This window comes from Humulus lupulus, chromosome 3, assembly GCF_963169125.1.
Source record: "Humulus lupulus chromosome 3, drHumLupu1.1, whole genome shotgun sequence".
NCBI lineage: Eukaryota > Viridiplantae > Streptophyta > Magnoliopsida > Rosales > Cannabaceae > Humulus > Humulus lupulus.
The window spans coordinates 188,616,137-188,623,054 of record NC_084795.1 but is presented as its reverse complement, the minus strand read 5'-3'; the positions used below and the strand labels follow the sequence as shown (position 1 = coordinate 188,623,054).

Here is a 6,918-nt window from a genome sequence, read left to right as displayed (position 1 = left end):
TACTGAAAAGTCATCCATAAGAATTTCAATACCTTTTTCCACCATGTTCGAAAAGATTGACATCATACATCTTTGAAAGGTGGCGGGATCATTACAAAACCCAAACGGCATCCTCCTAAAGGCAAATGTTCCATAAGGGCATGTGAAGGTAGTCTTGATAGATCCTCCAGCGCTATAGGAATTTGATGATATCCCGAATATCCATCCAAGAAACAGTAATAAGGATGGCCTGCCAATCTATCTAGCATTTGATAAAAAAAAGTAAGGAAAATGGTCTTTTCTGGTGGCTTTATTTAGTTTACAGTAATCAATACAAATTCTCCAACCCATCACCGTATGAGTTGGAATAAGTTCATCATTATTATTTTTAACCACCATCACGCCACCTTTATTTGGAAAGACCTGGACAGGACTAACCCAAGCACAGTCAGATATTGGGTAAATTACCCCTGCATCCAACCATTTAAGAATTTCTTTCCTTACCACTTCTTTCATGGAAGGATTGAGCCTCCTTTGAGCATCAATACTAAGCTTACTATCCTCCTCCATTAATATACGGTGCATCACTGTTGAAGGACTAATACCCTTAATATCCGCCAAAGTACATCCAATTGCTAGTTTGTGAGCCCTTAATACCCTAAGAAGCTTCTCTTCTTCAATCTCAGATAAAGAAGCTGAAATAATAACTGGGAGAGTGTCATTCTTACCCAAATAAGCATATTTAAGATGATCAGGTAAGGTTTTTAACTCAAGAGCTGGTGGCTTCTCAATGGATGGAAGAGGTCTCTCAGGCACTTGCCCTAATTCCTCATATTTCTTTCTATATATTTGCCCTGATGAATTCAACCACTTAACATACTCACTGGGTTCAGTGCTAGCACACTCTTCAGGACTTGCTATCAAACTCAACTCCAATGGATCCTTAATAGATTGGAGCCTTTTACTTGGTTCCTCCAATACACTAACACAAAAGCAATTGTCACTAGCTGAAGGATATTTCAAAGCTTTGAAAACATTAAAAACAACCTCATCTCCTTGTACTCTAAGCCTTAACTCTCCCTTCTGAACGTCTATCAACGTTTTCCCCGTGGCCAAAAATGGTCGTCCTAATATAATAGGCACGTCCTCATCTTCCTCCATATCTAATAAAATGAAATTTGCTGGGAAAATGAACTTATCTACCCTTACTAGAACACCCTCTATAATACCTATGGGATGTGTTAATGAACGATCAACCAATTGAAGAGTAACAGTAGTGGGTCTATCTTCCCCCAAACCAAGCCTTTTAAATACAGACAGTGACATTAAATTTATTCTTGCACCTAAATCACATAAAGCTCTCTCACAATGAAAGTTCCCAATGGTGCAAGGCATAGAAAAGCAGCCCAGATCTTTTAACTTTTGAGGAAGCTTCTTTTGAATAATTGCACTATACTCTTCAGTTACTGCAACCGTTTCATAATCCTCCATTTTTCTCTTATTAGACAATATCTCTTTCATAAACTTCACATAACTAGGCATTTTTTCTAAAGCGTCTGCAAAAGGGATGTTAATGTGAAGTTTCTTAAATACTTCAAGAAATTTGGAGAATTGTTTGTCAAGATTAGCCTTTCAAAACCATTGAGGATATGGAATCTTCGGTGTAGGCTCAGTGTATTTTGGTTTTTCTGTTTTTGGAAGGTCTTTAGTAACCTCCTCTTATATTGGACTAGTAACTTGTTGATTCTCTGTATTCTTCCCTTTTTCATCCACTGTAGGTCCATCATACTTAGTCCCACTCCTCAGAGTGACAGCTTGACATTGTTCTTTAGGATTTACCTCTATGAAACTAAGCAAACTCCCTTGTTGTCTATTAGAAAACATTTGAGCCAATTGACCTATTTGTGTCTCCAAACGTTTGATTGAAGACCTTGTCTTTGTCATAAATTAATTTAATTGGTCTGGCTGAATTGTTGCTGGGTTCATTTGAGGATGTGGTGGTGGATGAGATGGGCGTGGGTTTGGATCATAATATGGTATCGAATGTAATCCATAAGTTGGTTGATGAGGGGGTTGTTGAGGTGGGTACTACGAATATTGTGGTTATAACCCTTGATTATATTTCCAAGACAGATTAGGGTGATTTTTCCAAGCAAGCGTATAGGAATTTGAGTAAGTGTTGGGTGCAGGTCTTCAAAAATTACCTATAACCTATGCCTGTTCCAAGGGCATATTGTTAACATCTGTTGAGCAACTAGCTATGCTCTGGCATTGTTCATAAGAATGGGGTCCTCCACAAATCTCACAACTCACGACATTTTGTACTTGCATTGCTTGTGCAGTGAGATTAGTTTGTTGCAATTGTTTGGTTAGAGATGCTACTTGAGCGGTCAATAGTGCTATTGGATCAGCTTCTAAGACTCCTGCTACTTTCTTATTCTCACGCTCAGTAGGCCAATTATAGTTATTCATAGCCATCTCTTCCAATAGCTCATACGCTTCATTAGCGCTTTTTCTCATAAACGCTCCTCCGAATGTTGCATCTATAATTGTCCTTGTATTTCCCCCCAAACCATTGTAAAAACTATGAACTAGCAGCCACTTCTCTATTTCATGATGTGGGCATTTCCTCTGCAACTCTTTAAATCGTTCTCATGCTTCATATAAAGTCTCCCCATCCAGTTGATGGAAGATATTAATCTCTCCTCTTATTCTGGCTAACTTGGCAGGAGGAAAATATTTACCAAGGAATTTCTGAGCCAAATCTTCCTAAGTTAGTATAGAGTTGGGTTGTAAAGAATTCAACCAATTCTTAGCTCTATCCCTTAGTGAAAATGGGAATAGTCTCAATCTTACAACATCCTTACTCGCCCCATTTATTTTAAATGTCGCACATAACTCCAAAAAGTTTGTGATATGGAGATTTGGATCCTCATTTGGTAACCCCCCAAACTGTACACAGTTCTACACCATCTGAATAATTGAGGGTTTTATCTCAAAATTATTTGCCTCAATAGTGGGATGATGAATGCTTGAATGTATCCCCGTAACAGCAGGGAGTACATAATTCCTTACTGGTGGATCGGCTTCAGTTGCATTACCCATATTTGCATTGTTATTGACAACATTATTTGCATTTTTAGCCATCGTGAAATCCGACTGTTTCTTTATCTTTCAATTATTTTTGTACGTTCTCTCAATTTCAAGATCTATTGGTATGATTTCCTTTTCTCTATTTCCTCGCATATACCAACATTTCCTTAACACAATATAGCCTTGATCCGAATAAATGTTAAACAATAATAAAATAAAATAAAAACCAAATTAGAAAAAATAACAATTAACTATGATATTGGAGATTAAGTCCCCGGCAACGGAGCCAAAAACTTGATCATGAAAATATATATACGCAAGTGCACGTAATTGATTCAAGTAATATATATGATAAGTAGAGTATCGTTCCCATGAAGACTATCTTCCAAGCTCCACTAAATGTTCTTTTAATTTCTATTTGGCAATCAAAATTTAGATTAATTTAATTTTAAAATTATAAAAGAAAACTAAGAACAAGAATCACTAATTAAAATATTTAAATCACTATTAAAAAGACCTACGGTGTTAATTTCATCAACTTGTCATTCTACTAATTTTATTAATCAATTCTAAATTTCTTTCTTCCTATTATAATAGCAGGTTAACATAATTCGATTCCTATTCTTCTTTTTTTCAAGAAATAAGATCTCAATCTATATGTAGGTTTTCTACATCTCTGTGATAAACTTAAACATATAGAAGGCATTAAGCATGGAAACCTAATTACTACACAAGTCATACAGGTACTTTCGTCCAATATGCAACCTATGTCTATATAATGATAGCATATTCAATTCTCATCTTTTGAATTTTGAATTAAAATCATAAAATCAAGCAAATACTGGTTAAGTATTTACTAGCATTAAACACACATTATATAGATTAGAATAGAGAAGAAATATCAATAGAACATCATAATTAAATTAGATAGAAATCCAAGTGACTACATTAAACCCTAGATAAAAAAAATTTAGTTCATATCAGACAACACTAAATCAACAAAATATTAATTCAAGAACATAAGATTCATAAACTTAAAGAAGAAAGAAGAATAAAAAAATGCAGAATTACTAGCCTAAGAACCAAAATTAGTCTCTAAAAAACGTAATTAAAAACTGACCTCATGACCTAATTAAACCCTAAATACGAATTTATAGTAAAAATGTGGGTCGCGACTTGGCCTTCTCTAGGTCGCAGCCCGTGTCTGTTTTTTAACCTTTTTCCTTTCGTGATCAATCTTCAGGCATTGCGACTCATGCATCCTCAAGTCGCGGCGCGTGTCCATTTCTCCCCTTTTATGAGCCTTTGATTTACTCTTGAGTCGCGACTTGTAAGTCCAAGTCGCGACATTAATTGCCTCTAGCAAACATGCGTCTTTGACTTCGCATTGAGTCGTGACTTATAAGCCCAAGTCGCGGCTCTAATTCAATTTTTTTCTCAAATTGCTTCCTTCAACCTGTCTCTTCATCCAAAACTGACTTTTAATTGTCCTTAGTGTTATTTTGAGTCCAACAACCGTCAAAAGCATCATTTTTCCACCATTTTTAGTTCTTTTTTACATTTTTCTCATGATTCACTGCACCAACCTATAACAAAGACAAAAAAAAGCGTAATCTTGTACAAAATACACCTAAAAACTAAAGATTACCACAAAAACACATTCTAAAATGAAGTTATCAGGCTTGTGGATGGGCAACTGATGAAAAACCTTTTGTTATGCCAAGCCGTTCGCAAAAATCGGTAAACAAGTCGCTGTCAAATCTTGTGTCATTATCTGATATGATCTTTTTTAACAATCCATATCAGCATAGAATGTTTTTGACAACGAAATCCAGCACTTTATTCGTCGTGATTTTCGCGAGCGGTTTAGCTTCTGCCCACTTCGTAAAGTAGTCTATAGCTACTACAGTGTACTTGACATTCCCTTTTTCTATAGGCAAAGATCAAATCAGATTTATTCCCCATACTGCAAATGGAAATGGGCTTTGCATCTGTTTAAGCTCATTTGGGGCTGCTCAATGTGTCTTGGAGAATCTTTGGCATTTATCACACTTCTTAATAAATTCCATAGAATCCTCGATCATAGTCGACCAGAAATGCTCTTGCCAGAGAATCTTCTTTGACAAACTTTTCCCCCCAGCATGATCTCCACAGAACCCTTTATGTACTTCTCGCATCATTTCCTTAGCTTTTTCCTTGGAAATACATCTCAACAAGGGCATTGAATATCCTCGTCGATACAGAATGCCATCGAGCAAGATAAAGCGGGTCGATTGCCTTTATAGTGTTCTTGCCTTATTCCTGTCTGCAGGTAACCATCCATGTTCAAGACATCGAATTATGGGAGTCATCCAAGTGTCGGATACTTGTATTACTAAAGAGGATTCTTCTACTAGAATACTGGGAGCTGACAAACATTCGACCGATACTATACTCAAAGTGTCGACATCCTTGGCGCTTGCTAGTTTGGCTAAGGCATCGACGTTGGAATTCTGGTTGTGAGGTACTTGTTGTAGAGTATACTTTTCGAATTATGCTAGCAATTCTTTTGCCTTGTTTAGATACGCAACCATCTTGAGGCCCCTGGCCTGATATTCTTCGATGATTTCATTAACAACTAGCTGAGAGTCGATGTATATCTCTAGTGACTTCACATTCACATCTTTGGCTAGTCTTAAACCTGCGAGCAACACTTCATATTCGGCTTCAATGTTGGAGGCAGTAAAGTTGAATCGTATTGCGTAGTGAAATTGATGTCCTTCAAGAGTAATTAAAATCAATCCTGACCTCAAGTTATGCTCATTAGATGATCCGTGTATGAACAGTCTCCAGGCTAGAGCTTTGTCTTGGGCTTCGGGCTCTATAGTCGGCTCCCTGGTTGGGAGTCCGGTGAATTCAGCTACAAAGTCCACTAAGGCTTGTCCCTTTATGGTTGCTCATGGTGCATACAAAATTTCGAACTGCCCTAGTTCAACTGCCCATTTTAGTAGTCGACCAGCGACTTCTAGTTTTTGCAAGACTTGCTGTAGTAGCTGGTCGGTAAATACTACTATGGGGTGAGCTTGAAAGTATGGTCATAGTTTTCTTGATCTCAGTATCAAGCAATAATCCAATTTCTCAATAGCTGGATAACGTAACTCGGCTCCCACCAGTCTCTTACTTATATAATATACTTCATTTTGAATGTTGTCTTCTTCCCTGATTAAAACAGCGCTGGCATCATATTCTGTTATTGCTAGACAGATGCACAAAGTTTCTCCTTCGACCGGCTTGGACAGAATGGGTGGTCATGACACATGGTCCTTGAGTGCCTAAAAAGTCTGTTCGCACTTTTTCGTCCATTCAAACTTTTTGTTTCCTTTTAGTAGATTAAAAAATTGGAGGCACTTGTCCATAGACTTAGATATAAGTCTACTCAGAGTCGTAATTCTCCCTATCAGACTTTGTACATCTTTAACTTTGGTTGGTGACTGCATCTCGATTAGCGCTCGAATATTTTCGGGATTGGCTTCAATTCCTCGCGAGTTTACTATGAATCCCAAAATATTTCCTGATCTGACTCCAAAGGAACACTTAAGAGGATTAAGCTTCATCTGATAGTTATTCAAGATGTTGGAGCATTCCCGTAAGTCCTTGATGTGCTCACCAGCTTTTTTCTAATTAACTAGCATATCATCTACGTAAACCTCCATGTTATTGCTGATCTGGTCTTTGAACAAGTGGTTTACCAGTCGTTGGTAAGTCGGATCAGCGTTTTTCAAACCGAAGGGCATTACTTTGTAACAGCAAAGCCCTGTATCTGTCCGAAAGCTAGTGTATTCCTCATTATGTGGATGCATACTAATC

At 37.3% G+C, this 6,918-nt stretch overlaps 1 non-coding gene across 1 annotated transcript; it reads left to right on the top strand.

Annotated features, from left to right (window-relative positions):
• The first annotated feature begins 2,587 nt into the window (after window positions 1–2,587).
• LOC133827822 (small nucleolar RNA R71) lies at window positions 2,588–2,694 on the top strand. The gene has a single exon (XR_009890473.1). It is a non-coding gene; the product is annotated as a small nucleolar RNA R71 (small nucleolar RNA).
• The last annotated feature ends 4,224 nt before the right edge of the window (window positions 2,695–6,918 follow it).